Below are 19900 nucleotides of genomic sequence, written 5' to 3'. Positions count from 1 at the left end.
ACAAGTTTGGGGCAAAATTTTTCTACAAATTTGTAGAAATAATATTGTCTCCTTCTTTGTAATGAGAGACTAATTTGTAGCATAATCCATAAGTAGTAATGTATTTTTCATTTTTATCCCTATATCTACTAGTGCACCAAATGTGGAGCAATAATAATTTTATTATTTAAAATACTTAATTCTTTTGCAGCATCAAACATAAGCTTTCTGTGTTTTCAGACTTCAATTGAGTTCTATTGCATCTGCGATCTCAAGGGTTGCAGATTGAAAACTAGGTTTGCTGCGTCGGAATAAACGCGAGCGTACCTGTTAAATATTTGATAAATTGAAAAAAGGGTCAAATAGAGTCGAATCTGAATTCGAAACATCTGTAATGACAAGCATCGATCTGCGTCGGATTGAGATTGCAGAATCGTATTTTACATCACAAATTTCAACGTTTGCCAATCTTAAAGGGACACTGAACCTAATTTTTTTCTTTCGTGATTCAGATTGAGAATGCAATTTTAAGCAACTTTCTAATTTACTCTTATTATAATTTTTTCTTCGTTCTCTTGCTGTCTTTATTTGAAAAAGAAGGCATCTAAACTTTTTTCTTAGTTCAGAACTCTGGACAGCAATTTTTTATTGGTGGATGAATTTATCCACTAATCAGCAAGAACAACCCAGGTTGTTCACCAAAAAAGGGCCGGCATCTAAACTTACAAAGAGAATAAAGAAAATTTGATAATAGGAGTAAATTAGAAAGTTGCTTTAAATGGTATGCTCTATCTGAATCATGAAAGAAAAAATGTGGGTTCAGTGTCCTTTTAAAGCTTTGGATAACAGGGGGCGGAGCCTAGCAGTACACACGGATGGATGTGTGAGAGCTGAGCTCCAGTATGTGATACAGCAAAATAGGTGGATAATGCCGTACAGCTACATACCAAGAGGCTAAGAAGGCACTGCGGTTGGTGGCACAGTTCCCGGCTACAGTCCTGAGAGGAAAATCTTCAAGAAAAAGGGAAGAAAACCGCCTGATAGCACTCTTGCACAGAACGAATACATACAGCGGACGCCATCTTGGAGGCCACGCGCAGCTAACTGAAACCTTTCTCGGAGCAGAACAGGAGTGACTATTAATGGTTCCGACTACAACAATCGATATGACACCAAGATACAAAGCCCATACAAGAGGTAACCGGGTTTATAGGGAACACAAATCACAAGTGGGGGACACAAAACAATAATGGTGAAGCATTACAGAAAGAGCGCCAAGATACGCACATAAACATCTCTCAGGCTGGCGAGCTTAGTCTTTGGTGATCATTGAGACTACTATTTTTGATTTTGCCTACAACCATGGCTATAATACCTCAATGCAAAGATTACAGACTGTGCAGATGCAGTAGTGATGATATATAAAGCAAGCTGCAGGAACTACACACATCAGCAGAAAATAAACTATCATTGAAAAACCTGGCAGTTATGACAAACCCCACTGATGTTTCTGCACAGGAGAAATGAGCCACAAATGTAATCATGATACAATAAGCGGGACACTGTCTCTTGGTGATATCTGAGGGTACAAAACATATATATACTAATCATTTTGCACAACCTGCACTCCTGGCCTGGTTCACAATGTCTACCAGAAGGTTTCAGAAAACTGACAAACTCAATAAGCTTACTTCTATGGATACATTTCTTAGATCCAATGCAGCTCATAAACAGCTGGAAACTACCACAATGGAGGCAGAAGAGGATTCTGAATTAGAATCTGAACAAAGCAAGCCTATAGACGACCAAACACCGGTAACCAAAGCCGACCTCAGCATGCTAGTGTCAAAGCAGGACATCGCATCAAATTTTGAAAACCTCTGGGATAAAATTGATAGTCTTCATACCACAGTGACTAGCAGCCTAGCAGATATAAAAAATGAGATGCTTGAAATGGGAAATAGTGTGGAAGCCCTAGAAAATGACAAGGAAGATATTGAGGAAAATGTAGCTGTCATGTCGCAGACAATCTCTCTCCAGCAACAACAAATAGATGACCTCCAAGACAAAATGGAGGACATTGAGAATCGCACTAGGAGGTCGAATCTCCGGATAAAGGGTATACCGGAATCGATTGGACCAGCTGACCTTTTGTCTTATTTGCAAAGCCTCTTCAAAGCTATCACAGTGGCTACAGATGACACAGAATACCAGATTGAGAGGGCCCACAGAGCACTCAGGGCCAGGCCACAGAAAGATATGCCACCAAGGGATGTGATCATCAAATTCCTCAGGTTTCTTGACAAAGAGAAAATTTTGAATGCATCTCGGAAGAACCCTACGTTTAAATACCAGGGGAACGTGGTGCAATTTTTTCAGGATCTGTGTGTGAAAACACTGCAGCGACGAAGCAAACTTCGACCATTAACCTCATTGCTCAGAAAACGCCAGATCACATATCGCTGGGGCTTTCCATTTGCCCTTAACATACTTAAAGATGGTAAGATAACTTTAATCAAGACAATACAGGAGATTCCTGGGGTTTGTAGGACCCTAGGTATCGAAACACCGGACATACCGCCTGACCCCGATCTCGGGGAGAAGAGAGGGACACAAACCTTAACACATCCGTTCAGGAGATCCAGTTGGATAAAAGTGAATAATAAATGATCCAAGACATGATACCTTATCTGACCGGAACTTTACTGGTAACAGATCGAATTTGGGAGATTGGTGAGACTCTTTTCTAAACACTATCAGGGATGTATTTTGGAAACTATATGCAATACACTTAGACTGTCATAGACAATGAGCTGAAACCATTAGAACATATTCTATATATATAGATTATTTTGTTAACCTAATACTGCTCTACAATTTCGTTATTCTTCACTCATTACCACCTATGGTAAACTAAGGTAATATTATGAGCTACAAGGTATCACTGATTATATGTTATACCAATGCAAATTAGGGATATTTTGTGTTGTTTTTACTGTTTTTTTTTACAGGAATATGTAAGTTTTGTTATGTTATATAATTGGTTTGTTTTGTGCCGAGTCAACTGCATCTTAGTTAACACCTTTTTGTGGAGCTACACCGAGGTTAAAAATACAGGGACTGTAAGATTAGACCTACAGAATAGCAAAGAATCTGACACTCCAGGTTATTTAAATAATGAAAAGAGATGGTTATATATTAATGTATGCACTACTTTACTGAAACAGTGCTATGACTGAAATATTACACTTTCCTGGAGTTAACTTGATTTCACATAATGTGAGAGGCCTTAATTCAGACATAAAGCGGAGGACTGCACTAACACAATATAGAAAGCTTAAGGCAAATATTTTATTTTTACAGGAGACTCACTTTCTGAAAACACAAATACCCAAATATTGGACCAAAGAATATTCACAGCACTTTCATTCTACCGCTAACACTAAAACTAGGGGAGTCTCTATACTGATTCACTCGTCCTTGGGTTTTGAACACAAGGACACAGTGAAAGATAGTGAGGGCCACTATATAATGGTGAGGGGTAATATACAGGGGACTGAAGTACTCCTATGCAATATCTATGCACCCAATGAGCAACAAGAACCATTCTTTAGATGTATAACTAATTTGCTCACCAACTGGTCCAGATCGAGAATCATATTGGCAGGGGATTTCAATATAGACCTTGTAGCACTGGGGAGGGCGACGACAGGGAACATTTCAAAAAAGAAAATGAGACTACAAAGCATAGCTAAAAAAGTCGGTGAGCTACTCCGGCCACATGGGTTACAAGATACATGGGTCACATTATACGGAGATACTACTGATACAACTTACTACTCCTCAGCGCATAAATGCTACATGAAAATTGATTATGTTTTCACAAGTCAAATATTGCAACCTACATTACGCGAGGCACACATACATACCTGTGTTTGGTCGGACCATTCTATTACACAGCTACTCCTGGGATCCCTTATGGAACCAAACAGAACCAAAACATGGACTTTTGACTCGACCTGCCTGAAACACCTTAACACAAAAGACAGATTACTAAAAGACATGAGCGACTACTGGACAATCAATACAGACTCCACAGCGAACCCTATCTCGGTGTGGGCAGCCCACAAATCAGTCTTCAGAGGACTATTAATAAAAGAAAAAACAAATTATAAAAAACAGGCTAACACTCGCTATCTGCAGCTTCAACAAGAAATTAACCTTTTAGAAAAGAAACATAAACAGACTGGCTCCCAAATTATATTGAACTCCCTAAACCAAAAGAAGGCAGATCTACTAACATTATTAAACGACAATTCTATTAGGGCAGCCCAGAGACTTAAAGATAATTATTTTATTTATGCAAATAAGCCTGATAGGTACTTAGCTAAAAAGATTAGATAGGAGTATCAGTCAATGTCCATTCCACATATACAGAGCACATCAGGCAATACCACATCTCACCCACAAGAAATTGTGAACACTTTTGCAGATTACTATAAAAAGCTATATGATGGGGAAAAAGTCCAACATAGCGCCCAAACACAGACTATTCTTGAGAGTTTTTTGACCTCTGCGAAGTTACCACACTTGACTGAGGAAGATCAAGACCAATTAAACTCAGCTGTTACACATGCTGAAGTGGTGTTGGCCATAAAAGAGCTCAAACCAGGCAAAGCCCCGGGACCGGATGGATTCCCGGGGGAATACTATAGGCTTTCTAAACAGATATTGACTCCCCACATAGTTAAATTTGCCAACCATGTATTGGAGGGCCAGCCTATTACCGCTGACCTCCTACAAGCCAAGATAATTGTAATTCCCAAAAAAGGTAGAAATGCTTTGCTGTGCTCAAATTATAGACCCATATCTTTAATAAACCAGGATATGAAAATCTTGACCAAAATTCTTGCCAATCGCCTGAAACACATCTTACCCTCTATCATACACCCAGACCAGGTTGGCTTTGTAAAAAACAGGGAGGCTCCAGACAATATCAGACGAATGATTACGGTTATAGACTATTTACAGCGCGAGCGGACGCCTTCTCTGATCCTATCATTGGATGCGGAGAAGGCGTTTGATAGAGTGGACTGGGTATACAGGGGAAGCAGACTTAGAGAGAACATTTGATTTAACAACATGGAACCAGATTTTTTTAAACTCAGCTAGAGGCTTATTGGGAGCGGATTTGAGGGAAAACAATATAAAGACAACTTTTTGCTGGTATTTGACCCCTCTAAAAACAGCGCATATGGTCAAGGGAGGCACCGCACAGTGTTATAGAGGTTGCACACAATTAGGTACATATTTTCATATGTGGTGGGAATGCCCAAATGTTCAGAGAGTTTGGCACGACCTATCTAGGATGTTAACCACCATACTAGAGGATCAAGTTATATTGACACCTATGCAAGCATTATTGAATGTTGATGACGTGAGGTTTAATACACCAATAAATAAGTTAATTAGAATCTTATGTACAGTGACCCGCACATCTATAGCAAAACACTGGAAACTAGGGGTGCCAGAGAGGGGGGAGGTACTTGGAAGGATTAGGAACATGTTTGACATGTGTCAGACAGCTGCTTACATACAGGATACAGTTGAAATCTTCAACCAGGTTTGGTTCTATTGGATTCTAAATGAGAAGCAAGTATAAGGATAAGATAACAAAAGAGACATAGGGAGACAAAGATGTGAATATAGGAGAAGATGGGAGGGATTGGAAGGTGTGCTCTGAAACTTCATAAGGTACGATGATCTGTTAAGAAAGGTTTATTGTTAATTCATTAATGTGATTGGTGCGGTTGACTGGCATAAGGGTTACATAAGTTAAATATGTTGATTGTTACATATGTTTAGATATGGAAAATTTAATAAATAATTGTTGGCTTCAATAGGAGCTTTGTTTGATGACACATGGTAAAGAGCGACTAACAGAAGTTATTAAAAGGGAGGAAGCGGTGGACCATTAGAGACTGTTAAATGGCTTGTATTTGTTTGAGATTTGTCTACTGTCTTTTCCATCAAAATGACCTATGTATTGTTAATACTGTACAACAATAATAAAAACTATTTCAATTAAACCTTTGATAACTACGGCGGATTAATCATGCGACAAATACAACGCAGGATTCAAGCGTATTTTCAGTTGACACTTTGATAAATAGACCCCATGGAAAGCAATTCCAATCTGCTTAGATGTTAAGACAACTGTCTGTATTGTATTTAGTCTAAATATCCAATTTGATTCAAGTTGTAACAACTTCTTGTTCCGATCCCCCACCAATGTAAATCTTAAATCACTCACTGAATGTCCTAGTTCTAAAAAATGGCGTGCCACTGATTGTTCACCTTTTTTATTCTTTATGGCACTGGGTATGGCAGAGCGATGGTTAGCCATCCGATTACCGATGTTGTCGCTCGTTTGTCCCACGTAAAATTTGCCACAGACACAGCTCAGTAGATAAATTACGTATGTTGCAGTGCAGTTGATTTAATTTAAAACTTCCAATTAGTATGTGGATGTCTAAACATGGGGCCTTGAAGCATGGAATGGCAGGTGTTACAACTGAGACATTTGTATGAACCCTTCTTGGTTGGTTTTAACCATGGTCCCGCTTTGTAACAGTGGATGGGATCAGTTAGAATTAGTTTGTCCCTTAGAGACTGTCCTTGTTTAAAACCAATAAGGGGCTTATCAGAGTCTCCAAAAAGTAAAGATTTGTCAGTTTTGAGAATATGCCAGTGATCCCGAATAGGGATAATTTTTTTCTTCTCCACATTTTGCCTGTTATTGGCTAAACATTCCACCTGTGATTGTAATGTGGCTTCATTCATCTCCTTCCTGATAAAAGCAGGGTCATGACCCCTCTGCATAAATTTATCAGACATTTGATCTAATTGGATAAGAGTGTTTGATGGATTTGTGTTATTTCTAACCACCCTCTTAAATTGTGCCCTCGGAATTGCTTTAATTAGAGTTGCCAGATGACTGCTTTTTGCATGTAAGATTGAATTATTATCTGTTGTTTTGTGATATTGGGTAGTTGCTAGTTTACCTCCTTCTCTGAATATACTTAAATCCAGGAACTCTACCTGTTTAGGAGACTTTTTCTTTACTGTAAGAGCAATACAATTGTGGAACTTATTACTAAAGAGGTAGTGAATACCAATACCTTAGATACATTTGGATAGATGGATAGATGTCTGGCTAGAAACAGAATTAATGGATATGATTGCTTGTGTTAGATGGGTCACCTTTTAATAGGATTGATTTAAGCTCAACTGGAGCTTTTTTGTAAGTATATTAGATTATTAGATTTGTATATGTTGATGGACTTCGGTCTTTTTTTCAACCTCATTTACTATGTTACTATATATATATATAAACATATATATATATATATATATATATATAATTGTTGCTCTACATAAAGATGGCCTAGGGTATAAGAAGATTGCCAAGACCCTGAATCTGAGCTGCAGCACTGTGGGCAAGACTATACAGTGGTTTCACAGGACAGGTTCCACTCAGAACAGGCCTTCTCATGGTCGACCAAAGAAGTTGAGTGCACATGCTCAGCGTCATATCCAGAGATTGTCTTCGGAAAATAGATGTATGAGTGCTGCCAGCATTGCTGCAGAAGTTGAAGGGGTGGGGGGTCAGCCTGTCAGTTCTCAGACCATACGCCGAACACTGCATTAAATTGGTCTGCATGGCTATTGTCCCAGAAGGAAGCCTCTTCTAAAGATGATGCACAAGAAAGTCCACAAACAATTTGCTGAAGACAAGCAGACTAAGGACATAGATTGCTGGGACCATGTCCTTTGGTCTGATGAGACCAATATAAACTTATTTGGTTCAGATGGTGTCAAGCTTGTGGTGCAGCAACCGGGTGAGGAGTACAAAGAAAAGTGTTTCTTGCCTTCAGTCAAGCATGGTGGTGGGAGTGTCATGGTCTGGGCCTGCATGAGTGCTGCCGGCACTGGGGAGCTACAGTTCATTGAAGGAACCATGCATGCCAACATGAAGCAGAGCATGATCCCCTCCCTTCGGAGACTTGGCCGCAGGGCAGTATTCCAACATGATAACGACCCCAAACACACATCCAAGACGACCACTGCCTTGCTAAGGAAGCTGAGGGTAAAGGTGATGGACTGGCCAAGCATGTCTCCAGACCTAACCCCTATTCAGCATCGGTAGAACATCCTCAAACGGAAGGTGGCGGAGCGCAAAGTCTCTAACATCCACCAGCTCTGTGATGTCGTCATGGAGGAGTGGAAGAGGACTCTAATGGCAACCTGTAAAGCTGTGATAAACTTCATGCCCAAGAGGGTTAAGGCAGTGCTTGAAAATAATGGTGGTAACACAAAATATATTTTGACACTTTGGGCCCAATTTGGACATTTCCACTTAGGGGTGTACTCACTTTTGTTGACAACAGTTTAGACATTAATGACTGTGTGTTGAGTTATTTTGAGGGGACAGCAAATTTACACTGTTATAGGTAATCAAGCATAGGATCAATAAGAGCCTTAATCATAGACAATAATCAGTCTCATCATGTAATTACATTTAAAAACAAAATCCTTATTTTCAATTGAATACTGCATCCCTCACATACTGACCAATGGTAAGCTAAATGAAGAGACACACCCCTCTCTTTCCCTTCCGATGCTAGAACTTGAAAAAAGAGCAACAATTTGTTTGTGCATACTATGCCTAATTCTGGACATGAATATGTTCTAATGCATCTGTATGAGGGAATTTGTACCTGGGATAATGATGAGAAAAATTAATATCAAAACTAAAACCCTAAACTTAATAAGGATGTGCAGTAAAAGAAAAGGAAAAAGAGATTGAATACTAATTGAAAACTAAGCACAAACATAATTGGTGGGAAATAACAAACTTACGCCTAGATTTAGAGTTTGGCGGTAGCCGTCAAAACCAGCGTTAGAGGCTCCTAACTCTGGTTTTTACCGCCCGCTGGTATTTGGAGTCAGTCATTAAAGGGTCTAACGCTCACTTTGCAGCCGCAACTTTTCCATACCACAGATCCCCCTACGCCATTTGCGTATCCTATCTTTTCAATGGGATCTTTCTAACGCCGGTATTTAGAGTCTTGGCTGAAGTGAGCTTTAGAACTCTAACGACAAAACTCCAGCCGCAGAAAAAAAACAGAAGTTAAGAGCTTTTTGGGCTAACGCCGGTTCATAAAGCTCTTAACTACTGTGCTCTAAACTACACTAACACCCATAAACTACCTATGGAGGCCCCCCCACATCGCCGCCACTCGATAAAAATTTTTTAACCCCTAATCTGCCGACCGCACACCGCTGCCAGCTACGTTATTCTTATGTACCCCTAATCTGCTGCCCCTAACACCGCCAACCCCTATATTATATTTATTAACCCCTAATCTGCCCCCCTCAACATCGCCGACACCTACCTACACTTATTAACCCATAATCTGCCGACCGGACCTTGCCGCTACTATAACAAAGTTATTAACCCCTAATCCGCTCACTCCCGCCTCAATAACCCTATAATAAATAGTATTAACCCCTAATCTGCCCTCCTTAACCTCACTGACACCTAACTTCAAGTATTAACCCCTAATCTGCCGACCGGACCTCACCGCTACTATAATAAATGTATTAACCCCTAAAGCTAAGTCTAACCCTAACACTAACACCCCCCTAAGTTAAATATAATTTAAAACTAAATAAATTAACTCTTATTAAATAAATTATTCCTATTTAAAGCTAAATACTTACCTGTAAAATAAACCCTAATATAGCTACAATATAAATCATAATTATATTGTAGCTATTTTAGTATTATTATTTTTTTAACAGGCAACTTTGTAATTATTTTAACCAGATACAATAGCTATTAAATAGTTATTTCCTATTTAATAGTTACCTAGTTAAAGTAATTACAAAATTACCTGTAAAATAAATCCTAACCTAAGTTACAATTAAACCTAACACTACACAATCAATAAATGAATTAAATAAAATACCTACAATTATCTACAATTAAACCTAACACTACACTATCAATAAATGAATTAAATAAAATACCTACAATTAAATACAATTAAATAAACTAACTAAAGTACAAAAAATAAGAAAGAACTAAGTTACAAAAAATAAAAAATATTTACAAACAGAAAAATATTACAACAATTTTAAACTAATTACACCTACTCTAAGCCCTACCCTATTCTAAAATTAAATTAGAAAAGCTCTTTTACCTTACCAGCCCTTAAAAGGGCCATTTGCGGGGCATGCCCCAAATAATTCAGCTCTTTTGCCTTGAAAAAAAACATACAATACCCCCCCCCCAACATTACAACCCACCACCCACATACCCCTAATCTAACCAAAACCCCCTTAAATAAACCTAACACTAAGCCCCTGAAGATCTTCCTACCTTATCTTCACCACACCGGGTATCAGCGATCCGTCCAGGCTCCGATGTCTTGATCCAAGCCCAAGCGGGGGGCTGAAGACATCCATCCACCAGCTGAAGTCTTGATCCGGCAAACATCTTCATCCAGGAGGCATCTTCTATGTTCTTCCATCCGATGACGAGCGGCTGATCTTCAAGACCTCCAGCGCGGATCCATCCTCTTCTTCCGACGACTAGACGACGAATGAAGGTTCCTTTAAGGGACGCCATCCCATCCCTGATCGGAACAGCCAATAGAATGCAAGCTCAATCTGATTGGCTGATTGGATCAGCCAATCGGATTGAACTTGAATCTGATTGGCTGATTCCATCAGCCAATCAGAATTTTCCTACCTTAATTCCGATTGGCGGATAGAATCCTATCAGCCAATTGTAATTCGAGGGACGCCATCTTGGATGACGTCCCTTAAAGGAACCTTCATTCGTCGTCTAGTCGTCGGAAGAAGAGGATGGATCTGCGCTGGAGGTCTTCAAGATGGAGCCGGTCATCATCGGATGGAAGAACATAGAAGATGCGGCTTGGATGAAGATGTTTGCCGGTCCGGATCGACTCTTCTGCCCGGATAGGATGAAGACTTTGGACCCTCTTCTGGACCGATCAGGACCCGGTGTTGTGAAGACAAGGTAGGGAGATCTTCAGGGGCTTTGTGTTAGGTTTATTTAAGGGGGGTTTGGGTTAGATTAGGGGTATGTGGGTGGTGGGTTGTAATGTTGGTGGGGGGTATTGTATTTTTTTTTTTTACAGGCAAAAGAGCTTTGGGGCATGCCCCGCAAAGGGCCCTTTTAAGGGCTGGTAAGGTAAAAGAGCTTTCTATTTTAATTTTAGAATAGGGTAGGGCATTTTTTTTATTTTGGGGGGCTTTGTTATTTTATTAGGGGGCTTAGAGTAGGTGTAATTAGCTTAAAATTGTTGTAATATTTTTCTAATGTTTGTAAATATTTTTTTATTTTTTGTAACTTAGTTCTTTTTTATTTTTTGTACTTTAGTTAGTTTATTTCATTGTATTTATTTGTAGATATTGTATTTAATTAATTTATTGATAGTGTAGCGTTAGGTTTAATTGTAGGTATTTTATTTAATTCATTTATTGATAGTGTAGTGTTAGGTTTAATTGTAACTTAGGTTAGGATTTATTTTACAGGTAATTTTGTAATTATTTTAACTAGGTAGCTATTAAATAGTTCTTAACTATTTAATAGCTATTGTACCTGGTTAGAATAAATACAAAGTTGCCTGTAAAATAAATATAAATCCTAAAATAGCTACAATATAATTATTCGTTATATTGTAGCTATATTAGGGTTTATTTTACAGGTAAGTATTTAGCTTTAAATAGGAATAATTTATTTAATAAGAGTTAATTTATTTTGTTAGATTTAAATTATATTTAATTTAGGGGGGTGTTAGGGTTAGGGTTAGACTTAGCTTTAGGGGTTAAAAAATTTATTAGAGTAGCGTTGAGGTCCGGTCGGCAGATTAGGGGTTAATACTTGAAGTTAGGTGTCGGCGATGTTAGGGAGGGCAGATTAGGGGTTAATACTATTTATTATAGGGTTAGTGAGGCGGATTAGGGGTTAATACATTTATTATAGTAGCGGTGAGGAAGCTGGCCGCGTCCGTAAGCACTGCTGGTATTGAGAGTTGCAGTGGCGGTAAATTATGCTCTACGCTCCCTTTTTGGAGCCTAACACACTGAAAACGCAGCCATTCTGTGAACTCTAAATACCAGTGGTATTTAAAAGGTGCGGCCAAAAAAAAGCATGCGTAGCTAACGCACCCCTTCTAAAGCAAAACTCCAAATATAGGCCATTGACTGGAAATGCATACACTGTATACTATAGTAAAGCAAATATGCTTGATTAGGTATTATGTGTATGAATTGTGAATTTTGAATGTATTGGCAGATGGAGAGACCTAGGATTAGCTCGTAAGACTTAGAGAGGTATTTGAGTATAAATCCCTTAAAGGGCCATAATACCCAAATGTTTAAACACTTGAAAGTGATACAGTATAGCTGTAAAAAGCTGACTAGAAAATATCTCCTGAACATCTCTATGTAAAAAAGAAAGATATTTTACCTCAAAATTTCCTCAGTAGCCACCTCCCATTGTAAAGGATTTCTAAGCAGCATTTTAGTGTGTCTGTCCTGGGACATCTTAGGGGATGAGCCTCGTGCACTCTCATATTATTTCACCAATCAGGTAAAGGAAGCTTACTATGAAATCTCATGAGAGTTAAGTGAAATCTCATGAGATCACAGTAAGAGTTCATGACCTCAGCACTGATGATGCTGATTGGCTGCTGTTCATTTCTTCATTTTTTTTTTTTTTACCTGCAGCTGGGAACAGCTGAGTATAACTTTTTACACAGAACTTACTCTGCTGAGCTGAGGAGATTGTGAGGTAAAATATCTTCCTTTTTTACATAGAGATGCTCAGGGGATATTTTCATGTCAGCTTTTTACAGTTAAACTGCATCAGTTTCAAGTGATTTAGCATATGAGTATCATGTACCTTTAAGTCAGACCTCATACTCATGCTTAAAAATCTGATGAGGTTCTAAAGTGGTAATACTAAAACTGTAATACTAAGTCATATTTGAACATGTCTAAAATGAAGGCCTCTCACCAATCTCAGCCCCTATTATCAATGATTAATGAAATCAGTCTAAATTTTTAAAAATTGTCCCCAGAGTAAATATCTAGAATGCCTCTTTTTTATCTTTGGTGTCTGGTCCTATTGCCGTCTCTTGGTTTCCTCCTGATCTGGTCTATGACCATCCAAGTGAATCTATTTACACTCTTGCCATGTGCATCAATAAAACGTCTAGCTGCCCCAGTGGCATGATGGCCACGTTCAATGTCGTTTATGCGAGCACGTATTCTCTCCCTCACCTCACGTGAGGTACAGCCCACATACTGCTTTTCACATTCTGAACACATGATCACATAAACGAAAAAAGAAGATCTACAATTTATGCAATGATGGTGTGAATAGACCATTTGTGCGGTTACTAACTTAAAAACTTTACCCACTATAACATCACCACAGGCTTTGCAAGAGCTTTTGCCACATCTGTAGTGTCCTTTTTGGGACAGCCATCTAATTTTTGCCTCTGGCTTTCTCAGCATAGATGGGGAAATAATATGCCCTATTGTCGCATTACGTCTGGGTACACAGAAACATCCGTCTCTGATCTCATCCTTCAGGTCGTCATCCGCCAATAAAATTGGCAGATTTTTGCGCACTATATTACATACTGAGTAGTATTGAGAGCTGTACGTGGTTACAAATGTGGGCCTATCCGTGGATACCTCTTTTTTAAGGGTCTCCTCTAGTAATTGTTCATTGTTTTTGTATTTAACATCATTAAATGCTCTAAGTATAGTGTTCATATTATATCCTCTTTCACAGAATTTATCTGTCACGAGAATGCTCTCACAAGAGAAGCTGTCATCGTCAGAACAGTTCCGTTTCAGTCTTAGGAACTGTCCCTTCGCTATGCCATAACTCATGTGTTTAGGATAGCAGCTTCTCACGTGCAAAAATGTATTTGATGCTATCGGCTTACTGTATAGCTATGTGCTAATCCTATTCTCACCTGGAATGCCTATCAACATTACATCCAGGTAAGGAATTCTATTAGTATCAAATGATGAAGTGAAACTCAGTCCCACATCATTATTGTTAAGATAACCAACAAAAGCCTCACTACTCTCCTCTGTACCCGACCAAATGTAGAGGAGATCGTCGATATACATTTTGTAACCTTTGTTTGATGATTGGAAAGGGTTCTAATCTGCATACACATGGGTGAGCTCCCACCAGACCATAAATATATTTGCATAGGCTGGGGCAATTTTCGCTCCCATGGCCCACCCATGCTGTTGCAGATAAAAGAGCCCTCCAAACTTAAAATAATTATGTGTTAGTAGAAAATCTAACACATCCAAGATATAAGTAACCAATTCTGCAGAATAATTACCAAACTTGTTAAGCATGTATTTAGCCGCCTCTAGTCCTTTATCATGGGGGATGGCTGAATACAGCCTCACCACATCTACTGTTAGCCAACCCATGTCGGTATTCCATTTGTAACTATTAAATAGCCTTAAGAGATGTTTAGTATTCCTTAGGAATGATGGTAGTTAATAGACAATTGGTTGCAGTAGTGATTCAAGCCAGTTGGATACATTTTCAACTATGTAACTATGTTAATATATATATATATATATATATATATATATATATATATATATATATATATATATACTATATAAGTCTGGCACTCTCTTGCAAGCACACAGCTAGATTAAAAGCAAAATGGAAGGGTTAGCATTTGGCCTAAAGGTAATAAGCCGAGGACCATCAAGGTCTCTTCCTCCCTGTGTCCTAAAGCTACATCCACACAATGCATGCCTTCAAATGAACACACTGAGATACAAACAAGGGTGACACAGGCCCCTTGTAAACACAGAAATGGACTGCACTCTCAAGCCAGACTGGGTACACATCCAATGACCCTTGAAAACTCACAGCCCTGGGTGCTCACTAGCACTCACACACAGCTTAAGGTTTTTCAGGGTCTCAGGCAGTTAACCTTAGACAAGCCTGGGTGCAAAGTCCATTGGGAAAATTACAAAACAATATTGTTAACACAACACATAGAAAGACTGAAGCTCTCTTGCAATCACACATTAAAAGCAAAATAGAAGAATTAGTTACAGCATTTGTCCAAATGATGATAGGCCTAGAACCACAGAGCGGTCTCTTTCTCCCTGGGTTCCTAATCTACAGCCATACAATGCATGCCTTCAACCAAACACACCAAGATACAAACACCTTTTGTAATTTCCCTAGACACAAATAAAACACAGACATTGATAGCACTCTCTAACCAGACTGGATACACATCCTATGACCCTGCAAAATTCACAGTCCAGGGTGCTCAAAAGCAGTTGCAGACAGCTGCACAACTTTCAGTGACTCATACAGTTAACCCCAGACAAGTATATAACTGCTAATCAGCCAATCACAAGGCAGCAACTCAATGCATTTAGGCATCTAGACATGGTGAAGACGACATGCTGAAGTTCAAACTGAGCATCAGAATGGAGAAGAAAGGGATTCATGTGACTTTGAACTTGGCATGGTTGTTGATGCCAGATGGGCTGCTCTGATTATATAAAAAACTGCTTATCTACTGGGATTTTCACACACAAACCTCTCTAGGGTTTACAGAGAATGTTCTGAAAATATCCAGTGAGCAGCATTTGTGTGGAATGACAGTGCCTTGTTGATGTCAGAGGAGAACAGGCAGACTGGTTCAAGATGATAGAAAGGCAACAGTAACTCAAATAATCACTCGTTACAACCAAGTTAAGCAGAATACCATTTCTTAAAGCACAACACATCGAACCTTGAAGCAGATGGGCTACAGCAGCAGAAGACCACACTGGGTGCGACTCCTGTCAGCTAAGAACAGGAAACTGGGGCTACAATTTACAAAAACTCACCAAAATTGGACAACATAAGATTGCAAAAATGTTACCTGATCTGATGAGTCTCGATTTCAGCTGTGACATTCAAATGGTAGAGTCAGAATTTGGTGCAAACAACATGAAAGCATGGCTCCATCCTGCCTTGTATCAACGGTTCAGGCTGGTGGTGGTGGTGGTATAATGGTGTGGGGAAATTTTCTTTGTACACTTTGAGCCCCTTAGTACCAATTGAGCATTGATTAAATGCCACGGCCTACCTGAGTATTGTTGCTGATAATGTTCATCCCTTTTTGACTACAGTGTACCCAACTTCTGATGGTTACTTCCAGCAGGATAATGCACCATGTCACAAAGCTCGAATGCTAAAATATAAAATTATTGGCATCTTCTCAAAATTGTAAGAAATAATTGCATTCCAAGTTTGTGATGCTCCTGTAATTTATAATTAAACATAACTGTATCAATTAACAGGAACTGGCAATATAGAAATCACACTGGCAACCAGTTAAAATGGTGAAAAATTTACTCAACCTTTCTGTTGTGTGTCTCTGTGTGCCACACTAAGCATGGAGAAGAGAAAGAGCAGCAAAGAATTGTCTGAGGATTTGAAAAATTGTGGAAAAGCATGGACAATCTCAAGGTTACAAGTCCATCTCTAGAGATCTTAATGTTACTGTGTCCACTGTGCGCAGCATTGTTAAGAAGTTTACTGCCCATGGCACTGTAGCTAAACTTCATGGGTGTGGATGAAAGAGAAGAATTGATCAAAAATTGCAACAAAGGTTTGTTCAAATGGTGGATAAAGAACCTTGATTAACTTCCAGACAAATTAAAGCTGACCTTCAGGCACAGGGTACAAATGTGTCAGCTCGCACTATACATTGCCATCTGAATGCAAAGGAACGCTAAGGTAGGAGACCCAGGAGGACCCAGGAGGACCCCACTGCTGACACAGAAACATAAAAAAGTCAGATTGAAGTTTGCCAAAACTTGCCTAAGGAAGCCAAAATCCTTTTGGGAGAATGTGCTGTGGACAGACAAAACAAAATGACAGCTTTTTGGTAAAGCCCATCATTCTACTGTTTTCAGAAAAAGAAATGAGTCTTTTAAAGAAAAAAATACAATCCCTACAGTCAAACATGGTGGAGGTTAACTGATGTTTTGGGGTAGCTTTGCTGCTTCAGGCACTAGATGTCTTGACTGTGCATGGCATTATGAAATTTGATAACTACCAAAGGATTCAGTGGTGCAATATAGGGTCCAGTGTAAGAAAGTTGGGTCTCCGTCAGAGGTCATGGGTCTTACATCAGGACAATGACCCAAGGCACACATCAAAAAAGCACCCAGAAATGGTTTAAGACAAAGCGATGGAGAGTACTGGACTGGCCAGCAATTAGTACAGATCTCAATCCCATAGAGCACCTGTGGAGAGTTCTCAATACAGCAGTTGGGAAAAGGAACCCTTCCAATCTGAGAGACCTGCAGCAGTTGGCGAAAGAAGTGTGGTCCAAAATTCTAGTAGAGAGGTGTAAGAAACTCATTGATGGTTACAGGAAGCAATTGTGCTACCAAATATTAAATTGAGAGTGCCAATAATTTTTTCTCCACTTTTTTTTTGTGGCATACTAATACAAACAAAATAAATAAACATGAGAATGCCTAAACATTTGCAACAATTTTCTAGGCAAAGTGGTGCATTACCTGACAGAAATGCAGGGGTGTCAATATTTTTGGCCATGACTATATATATATACTGTGTGTATGTATGTAAATAAATATATATATATATATATATATATATATATATATATTTATATAGATAGATAGATAGATAGATAGATAGATAGATAGATGATAGATAGATAAATATTGTGGGCATTGAAAAGAATCACCCCCTTGAAAAGAATCACATTTTGTTGCTTTGCAGCCTGAAATAAAGACAGACACATTTTTTGTTTATCCAGTTGTAATTACTCAGTGCAACTTATAGCATCCAAGTTAAAGATATAACACCAACATGTCAGGCAACAATAAAGACAATTCAAAAACAGAATCACTGAGTTAGAAAAAGGATCTCCCCCTTGTGTCAGTAATTTGTTGAACCACTTTTTGCTTTAATTACAGCCTTTAGTCTGTTGAGATATGTCTCTACTAACTATGCACATCTAGACTGTGCAATATTTGCCCACTCTTCATTGCAGAACTGCTCCAGTACCATTACATTTGATGGCAACCATTTGGGGACTGCCGTCTTCAAGTCATGCCACAGATTTTCAATGGGGTTTAAGTCTGGGCTCTGACTAGGCCATGCAAGGACATTCACCTTTTTCTCCTTCAACCACTGTGTGGTCATTTTTGCTGTGTACTTTGGGTCATTGTTACGTTGGAAGGTAAACCTTCTTCCCTTTGACAACTTTCTGGCAGAGGGCAGCAGATTTTTCCTCAAGAATGTGATGGTATTTTGCCCCATCCATTATTCCTTCTATCCTGATAAGTGCTCCAGTGACTGCTGCAGTGAAACACCCCCATAGCAGGATATTACCATCTCCATGCTTTACTGTAGGTATGATGTTATTTGGATGGTGAGCTGTATTGGATTTCCTCCAGACATTTTGTTTGGTGTTGAGGCCAAATAATTCAATTTTAATCTCATCTGACCATAACACCTTTTTCCATGTGGCCTCAGAATCTCCTAGGTGTGTTATGGCAAAGCTCAGTTGTGACTGCATGTGGCCTTTCTTGAGGAGTGGCTTTTTCTTGAAACCCTCCCCATTTTGGAGAATTTGTGATATTGTTGTCACATGCACAAAATGACTACTTTTTTTCATAAATTCCTGCAACTGCTGCAGAGTTGCTGTGGGCCTCTTGGTAGCCTCTTTGACCAGTTTCCTCCTTACTCTTTCATCCAGTTTAGAGTGACGTCCTGAATCCTGATCCGGAGAGGGTCTGTGTTGTACCAAATACCTTTCACTTCTTAATAATAGACTTCACTGTGCTTCTAAGTATTGATTAAGCCTTTGATATTTTCTTCTGAGGAAACAGCTAGTCCAGCTGAGAAACGCATTGCAATCTGTTTGTAAACATTTGTTTTTATATACCTTGGGTTAACAAATACCCATAGGTTTTTAGAATTATTTTTAATAAAATATTCTATCTATTATGGAAGCCTGAGCGTGAATCATCATTCCTAATACTCTACTACCAGAGTCTTGGGCCTCTAGTTATCAACGTGTCTATTTACCTGCCTTCGCTGGCCCAATATGCCCGCCTAAGCTCGCCTACCATCGCTGCCGCGGACCTGAAACATCTCGCCAAAGTTATCAATAAATCTGTCAAAAAGCCGCGCACCAAGTACGTGACTTCGGCTTTTTGACAGCTTTATTGACAAGCTGTCACAAAGCACCCACACTAACTATACTGTTCTACCCCCTATACCGGCGCCCCCGGAGCCCCCCGCAACTAAATAAAGTTATTAACCCCTAAATAGCCGCTCCTAGACCCCGCCGCAACTATAATAAATGTATTAACCCCTAAACCGCCGCTCCCGGAGCCCACCACCACCTACATTATACCTAGTAACCCCTTTCCTGCCCCCCTATACCGCCGCCACCTATAATAAATTTATTAACCCTTATCCTGCCAATCCCGGACCCTGCCGCAACAAAATAAATTGTTTAACCCCTAAACCGCCGCTCCCGTACCCCGCCGCCACCTATATTAAACTTATTAACCCCTAATCTGCCCCCCCTACACCGTCGCCACCTATAATACATTTACTAACCCCTATCCTGCCCCCCCTACACCGCCGTAACCTATAATACATTTATTAACCCCTATCCTGCCCCCCCTACACCGTCGCCACCTATAATAAACTTATTAACCCCTATCCTGCCCACCCTACACCGCTGCCACTATAATAAAATTATTAACCCCT

The sequence above is a fragment of the Bombina bombina genome, chromosome 1, assembly GCF_027579735.1.
Source record: "Bombina bombina isolate aBomBom1 chromosome 1, aBomBom1.pri, whole genome shotgun sequence".
Lineage (NCBI taxonomy): Eukaryota > Metazoa > Chordata > Amphibia > Anura > Bombinatoridae > Bombina > Bombina bombina.
The sequence above is the reverse complement of the archived record's forward strand: the minus strand, read 5'-3'. Positions refer to the sequence as shown.